At 35.1% G+C, this 13195-nt stretch overlaps 1 protein-coding gene across 2 annotated transcripts in view; it reads right to left on the bottom strand.

Annotated features, from left to right (window-relative positions):
* LOC148944646 (sushi, von Willebrand factor type A, EGF and pentraxin domain-containing protein 1-like) overlaps nucleotides 1-7495 on the bottom strand; it is a 193227-nt gene extending 185732 nt beyond the window's left edge. For both annotated transcript variants that reach the window (XM_089099707.1, XM_089099708.1), the window contains exon 1: nucleotides 7341-7495. The gene's annotated coding sequence lies outside the window, so the exon portion shown is untranslated. The remainder of the gene's footprint in view (nucleotides 1-7340) is intronic.
* Between the last annotated feature and the right edge of the window lie 5700 nt (nucleotides 7496-13195).

Consider the following 13195-nt stretch of genomic DNA (forward strand, 5'->3'; position numbering starts at 1 on the left):
TGTTACTTCCTAACAGCTTTGACAATGCTAACATCTAAATAGTTAAAGTGTTTTAATGTCATCTGTGAATATGTTGAACCAAATATTGTATGTTATAAATCATTTATGTGTGTACCACAAGTAGAATTAGGTTTAATATTATTATGTTATTCATTTAACGTTGTTTATATAGTATTTATTAAGTAATATATAAAGCAAAATCAAAAAAAAAAACTAATTTAAAATTAGAATATTCAAAACATTAGTATACAATTAAAATTAATCATTTTTATATATAGAAAAAAAAAAAAAATCTTTAGTATAGTAGCTAACCTAGAACCAAAAATAATCTGAGTCCTTTAGATGAATTTTAGATAGGGATTTAGAATAAAATAATAAAAACAATTTAAAAATTTTAAAAACTCCTGATGGGCAGTAACTAATGACGGGGCGTCATTATTTCATGTGAAGGGTGATCTGTACCGGGAGTAAAACACGATATATTTGAAATACTAAAATAAAGTTCCTTCTTTAATTCGGACTATATAATTAAGCTAAATCTAGTTTCAAAAAGGAAAAAGCCCGTAATCGGCAAAGAAAAGAAACTGCAATCTTTGGATTTCGCTAAGACAGTGAGCAATAAGAAAAGTGCTACGCACAATATTTTTAAGGAAGTTTAAACGATAATAAACGTGTGAACGACTAAATCATAAAAAATATTTAAGAAGTATTATTGGACGATTGTTCTCGTCATTGGTGCCCGTGAGCCAATGGCAGGCAGTCCCTAGAGCGCAGGACGAAAGAACTGCGTTTGGGAGTGGGGTAAATGTGTTTTTTAATTTGAATATTAAGTTAGATCTAAAAGAGTTCGTACCGCAAATAATCTCGGTCACCATTTTATTGTCTTTGAAGTGACCCATTGCTGTACAACTAAGCATGTAAGTTTAATAAATCTATTGTCTTTTCATAAGTGTTCGTTTCTCTTGTATGTCTGAGTCTAGTCCGATAATAGGTAACTAGTTCGCCAGTCTCCAAGGTAAATGCTCCCAAAGGAATCTGATCTCCAAGTGGCGCTATAGGAGAAATCTCTATCGCCACGAGCAAGTCTTTTCTATTACCACAAACAATTCTTCAATGGTACACTAGGAGTATTTTCTTGAGGATTCTAGCGGGTTGGCAAGTAAGAGATATGTGTCTATAGTTATCACAATTGCTTTTGGATCCTTTCTTATGCAAGGGGACTATGAAAAATGTTGACCAGAACTTGGAGTAGTATCTTTTTCCCCAGACAGCTGTTACTATTCAATGGTATAGGTCAATGACGACGTCAGATTATACTCTTAAAAATTCTGCTTGTATACCGTCTATCCGAGGCACGTAAATGGATTTGAGGTATTTTGCAGCGGTTTCTACCTCTGAACTCAAGGATGGTACAGGTAGTTCCTCATTCATTTTTACTGGATACTTCTGAAGGACTTCAGGATCTGGATTTACTGTGAGAATTAGTTTTTCCAGGAAATGCTCTTTCCAATGATCATGGATTCCAGTACCAGTGGTAATTTTCCGCCCATTTTTATCCAAGAGATCCAGGCACTTCTTATCTTTATGATTTTCCTCCTCTTTGGTACGTTTGAACATAGGATGTGAATTACTCCTCTGAAGTCATCTTCTCACTGCTGAAACTTTTGGTTATCATGCTTTTAAGTGCCCAACGAATTTTCTTCTCGATATGCCGTTTCAGTTGCTTGATTCTATCCTTGCTTTCTTCATCTTGTTTGTTTCTGAGAGTTCGTTTCTCGTTGCTCATGTCAACGACCTCCTGGGTAATCCATGGCTTGTCTCTGGCAGACTTACGGCCGAGAACGATCTCGGCTGTCTCACAGACAGCCCTGCTGCTTTGCAACAGAAGCTCATAAATGTCGGCTGAGCTAAATAAGTCAGGTGTTTCTCGTATGATCTTCAATAGTCTTTCATTTAGCTGCTCCCTATACTCTCATTTCGTCTTCTGGTCCTTCAGGGCTTCCAAACGGAATCTTAGGATTGTTCTCTTCGATTTGATGATGACCTTTAACCTTAGACGAATTGATGACATAATAAAGCTGTGATCACTTTCAAAATTTTTACTGGAGAGAGTCACTGTGTCTGTGAACGAGGATTTCCACCGGTTAGATACCAGTTTGTAATCAATCATGCTGGCAGTCCTTCCATCAGGGGACCATCAAGTGACTTTCCTCTTTTGCTTGTAACAAAGAGGTTGTTGTCTCGGCTAAATACAATGAGCCGCTCTCTTCTGATGTTGATCTGCCCTCTTCCAAATTTACCCAAGATATCTTCGCTTCTACTGCTGTCATTTACCAAAATGGCATTGAAGTCTTCAAGGACTATGACGAACTATTACTTTGGAATGGTCTCAACAAGACTCTGGAGCTAAGAGTAAAAATCTTCAGAGCCCTTATCCAACCTTGACGAAGCAGGAGCGTAAACCTGACCTAGAGAGAGGTTGCTGGAGAGTTTTGAGTCGGCTTATCATCAATCTTTCGGAGACAGACACCACTGACACTAGAGATTTTCTTGCTGGATTCGTCTATACAAGTACTTGCTATCTCTATGTTTTTAAGATCCTTTATTTTAATTTCTGTCCGTTTTGGGTTTCATTTATTCTTCAGTAGAAGTTCATGGTAGTTTTGAGCTTGAATTTTATTATACGAATTTATTTCTGGTGGTTTTAAGTTTAATATGACTCTTTACTTTTCTTTGAAAACTTCTTTTTCGGCAGCTTTTTTTTTCATTTATTTCTGTTAGTTTTTGATAGCCGAAATTTTGTTTCTGTTACATAGCGAATATTTCTCCAGTCTTTGATAACTCTGGCGTAAGAATTAAAATATGTTATAGGTCAATATCTGATAGTTCATAATTGAATAGGTCTAATTAGTAGCTCTTGATTCTTTTAAACACCCCCTGAACATTCCCTGAAAATTTCAACTAAATACCATTAGCCGTTACTGGGACATTTCAGATACACCCTTCGGACAACCGAGATGCACATAGTATCATTCGATTGAATATTCTGGTTCTTAGCAGGTAGATAACCAGGATACATAATAGTGTTATATATACATATATATATATATATATATATATATATATATATATATATATAGTTTAACATAACCCTTAGCATTCCCGGAAAGTTTAAGCACGGTTCAACATGCCTTGGAAGCTTCGACTTAATGCGCTCAGTTGTTCTTGAGACATCGCTGATGCGCCCCTTTGACAATCAGCATGCACATAGTCTGCTTTAATTTTTTTCAACATCTCCTAATACTTCCTGAAAGTAGTCACGAGTAAATATAGTAGCAGTTGCAAGCAGTTGTAGTCACAGTCGAAAGTTTTTGAAGCAGTCAAGAGTCACAATTTGTCGCACTCTAAAATATTACAGATATACCCTTTTGATAACTTGGATGCAGATAGTGTCTTTCGATTTAGATCTACACCCCTTTCAACATTCCCCAAAATTTCACTTCCATACCCTTAGTCTTTTGGAACACACCTAGGATCAGGATTTTAAATAAAAATACTTTTTAAGATTTCTTCAGCATACAAAGGAACCCCTAAACAAGCGAGAGGAGATGAGCTGCTTCACCTCCGTTCCTTTTTAAACTTTCCTCTCAACACGATTTTTAAAGTTCAAAGTTAATACCTTTAGTCGTTCCTTCGAAACTACTATTGTAACCTTTCTCCTGCGTACAGTGTGTTTGATTTTTATCAAACACAGGATATCATTGACATCCTCCATGACATTTTTAAAGGTTTTACTTTAAAGCCCTTAGTCCGTTTGGAGACTCATGATCAAACATACTCCCTTTTCCCAATAACGAGTGTTATATATAATCAATGAGCAATTTATATGACGTACAATACTTGCCCCAGGGACTGCAGGGAATTATCAACCATAGAAGCATACTTATTTGACTTTTTGATAATTTTGAACAAGATGGCTGTTCCAAAATTTTGATTGGATTTATTTGGGGAAATTGCAGCTAAAAAGGGCATGGGAGGGTACTGGTTGTCTTCCGACCATTTTTGAACATCCCCTTCAAGATGCCCTGAAAGTTAAACTTGATACCCTCGACCTTTCTAAAATATTGCAAATACTTCTTTTTGAAAAAAATTATGTACGCAGTATATTTAAATTTAGTTGAGCATGCCCCTCAACATCACCCGAATTTTCACCTTAATACACATAACCTTTTCGAATATATTCAGAATAAAATATTCCCCTCTTCCTAACGATAGATCCTGTAAATAAAAAATGGTCAATATTATATAATAGAATCCATGCCCTGGAGGCTTGGGGGGGTGCCCAGTGCATCCGGTGTGGCAGAGCTCAAACAAAGTTTAATTATTTTTTACAAAGTCTCTTTTTTCTAAATTTTGATTAGTGTGGAAGAAATGAGGAATATAAAAAGAACAAAAGCGATGTAGCCCCTCGATAACTTTTCATCATCTCCCTCAACAGACCCTGTAAATTTTGACTTGATACCCTCAGCCGTTCCTTAGATATTGCTGATACAACCTTTAGACAACTAGCATGCACACAGTCTGTTTTGATTGTAGTCGGCATTCCTCTCCAGAGCTTTGGAGGGGTACTTAATCCTCGTAGGCATAGCTTCTTGACCTTTAGGCTATTGTAAACAAGATTGCTATTTCAAAATTTTTATCGAATGCTTTTGGGAGAAGGCTGGCAGCCCTACAGCCACTTTTCAACACCCCCCTTCACATGTCCTGAAAGTTTCAACTTAAATCCTCGGCCAATCTTAAAATATTGGAGATCCGACTCTTTGATAAACTGGATGAAAATGGTACCTTTTGATTTGATTTAAGATACCCCTCAAAATTCTCTGAAGTTTCACGTAAACAATGGATAAATTACACAATTTATAAACATTGCCTCGGGGATGTGGGGGCATGGGATCCCTTGAGGTATATGAATTAGACCTTTTCACTAATTTGAACAAAATGGCAATTACAAAATTTTTAACCTTGTTGAGGAAACGGGAGCACACCAAAAAGAGTAGGAACAGGAGAACAGGGCTGGTTCCTTGAATTTCTCTTTCACATACCTTGAAAGTTTCAACCTAAAACCATCAGCTGTTCCTTAGATATGGCTGATATTCTTTTTTCGCACACAGCAAGGACAGAATATGTTTTGATTACGTTTGAAATTTCCTTATAGTTTCATCTTAATACTCTAAAGTTAAAAAAAAAAAAAAAAAAAAAAGTTTTTGGGAGATCCATGATTGAAGATGGCCTCTTTTCTTAATAAAAACATTATATATTAACAATAGGCAACGTGCAAAACTTACAGCCATTGCGCCAAGGTCTGGGACAATGGGGTTTTCAACCCTGGAAGCATAGTTATTCGACCTTTGGACTGTGTTGAATAAAATGGCTATCCAAAAATTTTGATCTAATACATGTGGGGGAAAATAGCATTGTCAGGGAGGGGGAGGTGAGGTCCCTTTGATCAATTTTCACTCTTACACAGAGCATTGGAACAATTTCCCATTTGAATAAGCCTCCTCCAAAGTTTATACGACCATCCCTTCCATAAACGCATTGTATGTTAACTATGGTAGACTGGCATAACGTACCGCCCTTGCCTCCGGGGCTTCGGGGTTTCTCTTAGCACTTGAGGTACAGTTTTTTGGACTTCGGAATATTTAGGACAAAATGGTTATCTCAAAATTTTGATTGGATATTTTTTGAAAAAAAATAGTCTTGGGGGCTGGTTGTCCTCCAGCCACTTTTCACTGTTAGAAAGGGCACAAAAACTCTTGTGGAGGGACTTAGGAATTTTAATTTCAAATCGAATGAGCCTCCTTCAAAGTTAATACAACCACCCCTTCAATAAAAATCCTACATGTTAACAAGTGGCAACTTGCATAGCAGATAGCCCTTATCGTGAGGGCTGTAGGGATTGGTCGACCCCGGAGGCATAGTTATTTGGTCTTTGGACTATTTTGAGGAAAATTGTTACTTCAAATTTTTATAGGTTGCACTTGGTTAAAAAAAAACATGGGGTTGCTGGTTGCCGACATATCACTTTTGACTCTTAAAAAAAGCAATAAAATTTAAGATTTTGAATTGAATGAGCCCCCTACATAGTTTTTAGGACCACACCTTTCATAATACCCTTATATAATACCAAAGGGAAACTTTCATAACTTACAGCCCTTCCCCGGACAGCTGGGAGGGGGCGGTGTCAACACAGGCGGCGCTGGTATTTGACCTTGGGACTATTTGAGCAAAATGGCTATCTCCCCTTTCTCATTAGATACAGTCGGTGGGGGGGGGGAAGAGCGGGTGTGTGGGGGCCTCCTAACACCACTGACTATTAAGCAAGAGAACTAGAGATGTCTAGTTCGAATCAACAGAGCCTCCTTCAATGTTTATAAGGCCACTCTCTCCAGAAAAATGTCCTATGTTAACAATGGGCACTAAGCATGGCATACAGCCGCTGCTCTGGGGGCTTTGTGAGTCTTATCAACGCCAGAGGTATATCTATTTGGCCTTTGAACTATATTGAACAGAATGTCTCTATAAAAATTTGCTCGGATAAACTTGGAAGAAAAGAGCCTGAGGAAGTCTTTGAGCCCTTCGAGTCATCACTTTCGACTCTTATAAAAGGCCCTCGAAATTCCAATTTCCAATGAAGTGCCTCTGTGAAAAAAATTAATAATTATAAGAAGACACTGAAGTCTTATGGCTCTTTACAATAGGCAACGCTACAAATCTTTGTATGCACAGAAATGTTTGTGCTAATTTGTGTTGTGTATTGAGTTTTGTTTTATTCATTAAGCTGAGACACCAAGCTCTGCTCTCTGTTGGATAGAGTTGGAATTTTTTAAGACATATTTTATTTATGTTAAATTGATAAATAATTTATCTGTAATATTTTTTTCAATTATTTGTACTTACTTTGTATGAATAAATATTTAATATAAAAATAAATTTCAGTATCATTAACATATCCTCATTCTGATTAACTCAACAACTGTCGGACCTGAATGGGTCCGAAAATGCTAAGCACTTTATTATTATTATAAGAAAAATTTTGAGATTTATATTAGGACAGTCATAGGTTCTAAATCCTAAGTCCTAGTCTCTCACCCTCACCCTTAAGTCCCCACGAACATGCCTGTGACCCCCATCAAAATATGTATCTGAATGCATAATTTTGTCATTTTTTTTATTTCACTCATTTTCCTAGGGTGTCAACATTAATAAAGTCGATATTAGGCACAACTTAATACCTTTAGAGAAGAAGAAAAAGTAATAGAGAAGAAGAAAATTAATACCTGAAAGTGTCAACTCCATCAATACAAGGTCCTCCGTTAAGACATGGATCGTTGTTGCAGACGTTCTCTTCACAGTGAGATCCAACATAACCAGATACGCAAGAACAGGTGTAGTTGTTTTCTAAATCTACACAAATTGCTCCATTTAAGCATGGTTCTCCCTACAAAATTCCATGTTAGAGGTCATTATTCAGTGAGAAAAAAAAAAGAAGTAGTTCCCTACATTGGTAATTTAGATAGATATTCATTTGAACGATACTCTGGCTTACATACGAATCAAAACACCTATTGAAAACAGTACAAAAAAGCAATAAACAAAACGGACTGATCAATGAATATACAAAATTTTAAATAAATAAGTGTAAGACATCATAAACTCAACAACAAAAAGCACCATCAAGCACTTCAAGCACATCAAGTTAGTCCAAAGTTCTCATCAAGGAAGTACCGCAAGCTGTGATGGGTTTCGGCGCTTTAAGTTTCTGACCAAAGCATAGTGGCACGCCTACCGTATGATGGTAAATATTGCGTTCCCCAGATAGGTGAGCCTTGTAAAATACAGGCATATTAGTAAAATTATCGGGCTTTCAAAACCTTTCACACAACAATAGACAGACTGTATCCTCACTAACTTAAATTGATAAATGGGGAGAAAATCTGAACTGTCATCATAGAAAAGAGGTGTAGCGAAAAATAGACTATTCTATTAGGTCATAGGGAACCATTATAAAATTTAAATGACCAGCCTGCACATAAGCGCCATCTGGACAGCATACACCAAAAAAATAAACAACTGAAAATTTTCAACAATATTTGTTAATTTTTGTATATTTACTTAAAAGCTCATTTATTAAATTTTAGGAAAGTGATTCGTGAAATGGCAGATGGTGTCTTAGGGAAGGAAGTGAGAAACGCAACTAGGAAGATTAACGAAAAGTATTTAAGTTTAGTGAAAAGAGGAGGGGACGGTATAAGAAGTGTTTGTGTGATAGATCATGTGAATATAAGAGCAATGCAAGGAAAGTAGAGAAAGAATTTAATATGAATTAAGGAGGTGCGAAGTGGATGCCATGGATATCATTCCTGAAGATCTAAAAGATACAGCTAGACAGCATAATAGAAAACAATTGCATATGTATTTAAAAAAATTGAGAGTGAGTAGTCAATCTTAACTTGTCCTAGTTAAAAATTAATTTAAATAACTTTTCCACAAAAATAAGTTTTTTCAAAGAAAAGTAAAGAACTCCATTAAACCAAAAATTAGCAGAAATAAAACCGAATTATCTACCAAGCGTAAAACTACCACAAATCACCATCAAATGAATATATGAAACCCAAAACGAACAGAAGTTACAATAAATAACCGAGTCAAACTCAAAACAAGCAGAAATGAGCATGAGTAAGGCTGACAACCCCCATGCCCCTCTGAAGAACATAATATAATGTTAACTTTTCTGAAAAAAAATTAAATGTTTTAAATTGTTTTAATTTAATAAAACAAAAATTATTAAGAAATTAATAAATAAAAATAAGCATACTTATATTTACTGACAAAACACATTCATGTGTAAATTTTTCATTCAACTGCAAATTATATTCTGGTCTTGACAAAGCTTGGAGGTTGTCAGCCTTACGTATGTTGATTTCTGCTTGTTTTGAGTTTATTCGGCTATTTATTGTAAGTCCAGTATTTTCAGCTTTAGTAGCAGTAGGCGGTGCGGCCGTAGTAATACTAGTAGCAGAAGTAGGCGTAGTATGAGTAGAAGCAGTAGCAATTTAAAGCAGACATTGTCTTTTGGTTAATTTTGATTGGATCCATTTTGAAAATAATGATCGTGGAGAGGGGGGGGGGGGGGTTTGGGTGCCGTCCAAACAGTTTTGAATCTTAAAAAAATAACAATCACTTATGTTTTTTTAAATAAAATTCAACAAACCAGGATTTTATTCGCCCACACATTCCAAAGGCAAATAATATGCGCCCGGGCATAACTTTAACCCATTGGCCCCTGTTTCTGTTTTTTTTTTTTTTAACACTTTTAGCATTTTTAAATTTAATTTTGACTATTTAAAAAAAAAATCCCGATAAAAAACTTTAAATCAGTTACGTTTGGGGAGCGTAGGGTGAGAGTTTTTATAACCCTTCTTCACTTTTACTCTTAAAAGAGAATCAGAACTTTCAATTTCCAATCAAATGAGCCTCCTTTAGAGGTATCACAACCATTCTTTCCACAAAAACCTTAAATAAACCCGGGCATAACTTACAATCCTTGCTCCCTGGCTCTGGGGGTTTGTTTCAACCCTGGAGCCCTTGTTATATGATCTTTGGACTATTTTCAATGGACTGGATACATCAAAAGTTCAACTGGATGCATTTGGAGAAGAGAAGGAGATGGAGGGAGGGGAGCTACTTGCGCTCCAACCACTTTTGTCTCTTAAAAAGGGCACTTAAACTTCTGAATTCCAATCGAATGAACCCGCTCCAAAGTTTGTGCAACTACACTTTCATAAAAACCGTATAAGTTAAGCGTGCGCAACTAGTATAACTTAAGAGTCCGGGCCCTGAGGGCGATAGAGGGGGGGGGGTTAAACCCCAGAGACAGAATTAATCGACAAATACAAAATTACTAACGAGACCGGTTGATTATCTCGCGTATAATATTATATTAAGAACAAATTTTTCCTTAATATTTGCATGACTTAGAAGTCATTATCGAGGCCGAAATCTCATACTGGATAACAATAAAACTTCACTGAAGTTATTAATACGGTTAAGAAGAGCCACTCACAGCACAATCATCAATATTCAGCTCACTGTAAGTGCCGGTGAATCCGGGTCAGCATTCACAAATAAAATCACCAACTTTTTCAAAGCAGGTTCCTGAGTTTTGATAGGGAGAATCTGTGCATTAATCTATATCAATCTATAAAATTTATTTAAAATAAAATATACTTTCATTTAATTGGTTTATTGGCAGTTGCATGTTATAGACACCACATTAAATAATTGAAGTTAGTTTAATCCTAATAAAATATGCCAAAAAAAAAAAATGATAATTATGGATATTTGAAAGCAGTTCATAAAGAAGAGACATTATATTTGCTTGAAGAATCATAAGTGAAGATTAGATAGACACTGACGTCCCCTGGGCCGTACAGCGAGAGGGTAATCATCATGAATTCTGAATACCATAATATGACTAAAACATAATACTTTAGTACGCATTTTATGGAAACTACAACAAAGAATTATGGAAAGCAGGCCCCCCGACTGCATCATATTAAATACCTAACTTAACCAACTCTATACATTAAATATTTAATTTAAACGTACCTGTATAAAAGTTTATCTCACTTAGACTAAGCTAATTATCTCCGAATAAAGACAGAAAAACTGGTTTTACTCAGATCAAGAAGTTGAGGGTGGTTGCTAGAACACGTAAGAACCAGTTTATTTTCTGTGGCACATTTTCATACTACAACCATATTAGTCCTTATTTCTTAGAGTCTGTCCACTTTATAGCCCTACCATTTCAAAAACTAATTTGTTTTAAAACCAGATGAACCTGGGAAATTGCGTCAAATGAGTTTGATTGACACCAAAATTATATACTATTCAAAATATGTGTATTTTGTATGAAATATTAAACCAGTAAGAAAAAACAATAGTTTTTGACACAATAGTTTTTACAAATAAATAATCTTTGATAGTAGACATAATTTATTATAAAAGGACAATTTAACTGTCATGTAGATTAGTGGTATTTCTTTCATAAGCTCTGATCTATAATACATGTCCATTTAATTATTTTGCTGTTAAAAATTTACAGTCTACTTACATTTTTATTAAATCAAATATTTTCTTCTACGACATGTCCTCTCCTTTCATTTTTTCTATACTTGTGATTATAAAACAACATCTTGCCAGCCCTCGGTTTGACTGTGGATTGGCATTGCCTAGTTTTACTTGATTTTAGGTAATTATATTATGAAACGTTCTAGTCAAAGCGCATGTGTCATGTAGTACAATAAAGGTAATATTATTTCTTTGTCTTTTCAGGTTCTTCCTCTGTAATTTAATTTTTCTAACGCTTTTATTGACATATATGATTCTCATTTAATGTTTTTTCAGTTTTATTTCACATTTTTATTTTTTATATTACATTTTTTTTTGTATTTAAAATATTTTTTCGTACTTTATTTTATATTTGTATAGCATATTATTTGTTTTCTAGTCAAAGTTTGACAATACTTTTTCAATAGAGGTTACATAACATTTTATTTCATGATAGAAAAAATCGTTTATGTTCCAACTAGTGAAAATGCATATCATTTAAAATTCACGTAAAATCATGCGTTTCTGCGAATCTTTATCAACAACTTTGTTTTTTTAGTTAAGTTCAGTTCAATATGGGTTTAACTTAACATTAATATGGGTTTAGTTAACATTATTGTTTCCAAATCTTAAAAAATAATCGAAATACACTTTATTGTAAATTTCAAGCCTACAGCAACAGCTGTCACTACAGCAACTACAAAAACAGCAGCTAGTACCAACTTGAACTATCTAAACATAGTTTTTAAGAAAATCTCAATCCTAGAGCTTGAAATCCAAATCATGGGTTTCTACGACCTTTGTGACAATAATTATTTCAGTGAATATTATTGTTTTTAAATTACTAAAAAAAGTTTGCTAAAAGAGGTTACAAACAACTGCTGGGCCCATGAAAACAAACGTTTAAGCAAATTTCCGACCTACAGCAGTTACTATACTACAGAAACAAAAACAACAGCTAGCATCACCTTGGACTATTGAGCAGGGGGCAGGGGCCAGTTGCTATAGGGCAGGAAGGGCAACTATCCCCTCCCCCAGACCTCAGCGTGCCCCCCAGCTGAAATTTGGTTTCTTCAAAAAAATCTTGTCAAAATTAAGATAAGCCTGCATAATTCAAGTATCCAGAGAAACAGGTAAGTTTTCTTTAGTATATCTTTGCCTTTACGGTATTATGTGACACATTTTTTTAGTTTTCACAGTCATTTTCAATTGATTTGGGAAAACTGGCTACAACTTTGCCCCCTCCCCAGGATTTTGACAAAATTACACCGCTGCTATGGAAACACATTTCTATTCAAATTTCTTGCTTATAGCTGGGTATCAAAACTTTGGGTTTCTGCAAGTTTCGATAAAAATTTTTTTCATTTTTTTTTTGTCAACACTTATGTTTGGACTTACTAACAACAAACATTACAACAATTGCAAACAACAACTGTGACTGCGGTAAAAAAAAGTTTAAGTAAATTTCCTGCCTACAGCAATAACCCTATTACAGGAACTACAACAACCACAGCTAGCAACATCTTAGACTATAGCATCAAGTTTCTATTCAAATTTCAAGCATACACCTTGGTCACCAAATCATGGGTTTCTTCAAGTTCCAATAACAATATTTTCTTTTTATTTGATACCATTATTTCCACTCACTAACAAAAACCATTCCAACAATTGCAAGCAACAAATAGGACCGCGGAAACAAACTGTTAATTAAATTTCGGGCTTACAGCAGTAACTATACTACAGAAACTACAACAACAACGGCTAATAACAACTGAGACTATGGATACATGCTTTCTAAAAAAATCTCAGCACTGCAGCTTAGAAATTAAATTATGGGTTTCTATGACTTATGATGAACACGATTTTCTGATAAACATTATTGTTCTCACTTACTATCAAACAAATCATTACCAACAATTGGAAACACCGGCTGCGAAGTGGAAACAAAATTTTAAGCAAATTTCTAGCTTACAGCAAAAACTGTTACTACGAAAACTAAATTAAAACAGGTAGCAACAGCTTG

Source organism: Artemia sp. Qi Xiang Cuo, chromosome 14 (genome assembly GCF_049724085.1).
Source record: "Artemia sp. Qi Xiang Cuo chromosome 14, ASM4972408v1, whole genome shotgun sequence".
NCBI classification, from domain to species: domain Eukaryota; kingdom Metazoa; phylum Arthropoda; class Branchiopoda; order Anostraca; family Artemiidae; genus Artemia; species Artemia sp. Qi Xiang Cuo.